Genomic DNA, 687 nt, shown 5'->3' with positions numbered 1-687 from the left:
ATAATAATACAATGGGAAAAATAGGGCTTAACTGAAGAATATTTTGCTTATGTCCGTGGAGATCTCAGGAAGGTAAAAGAATGATCAGGTAAAATGCAAAATATTTAATATTTCATAAAAATACGAACATCGAACTTCTAGAACCACAGTAAGCATAACACAACCCAATGATGAATAGCAATAAATATATTAGGAGGTGACATAGGTCAATGGTATTTGGGATCAACTTTTAATAGACATATTAATTACATTGATCAGTAAACATAGAAATTATGAAAATCACATTCAGAAGGCACACGAGTTGCATTAAAACATGAGAACTGTTTGTACACACGTCCAAGTATCGCCAACTTTGAAACAGATAAATCTTGCTGTAAAAAAAAAATCACTATTTAAAAAAATCGCGATTCGCAGGAATGACGATAATCGGTCACTAACATTTTAACAAATAACAAGCCACTTACTACTACTTTATTTTGCATTGTCTATTCGTAAAACATATGGGGTATGGTAGAAGAGTCGGAAACATTGTATATATATGTCTTCTGGATATGCTATAAATAGCCCCATAATAATCACAGCCACAATTACTACACTCACTACAGATGTAGTATAATTATTAATCATATTATATTTATTACGATTATATAGCAACACCAGCAACTGTAACAATACTAGTTCAACCAT

The 687-nt window shown here is 31.3% G+C and overlaps 1 protein-coding gene across 1 annotated transcript in view; it reads right to left on the bottom strand.

Moving 5' to 3' along the window:
- Positions 1 to 89: 89 nt before the first annotated feature.
- The window catches only part of LOC119588087, a gene marked incomplete at its 5' end in the record, with an annotated part of 20,276 nt that continues 19,678 nt past the window's right edge, over positions 90 to 687 (bottom strand). The window contains 1 exon segment of the mRNA XM_037936796.1: positions 90 to 687.

The sequence above is a fragment of the Penaeus monodon genome, chromosome 23, assembly GCF_015228065.2.
Source record: "Penaeus monodon isolate SGIC_2016 chromosome 23, NSTDA_Pmon_1, whole genome shotgun sequence".
Lineage (NCBI taxonomy): Eukaryota > Metazoa > Arthropoda > Malacostraca > Decapoda > Penaeidae > Penaeus > Penaeus monodon.
This window is presented reverse-complemented; position numbering and strand designations above follow the sequence as displayed.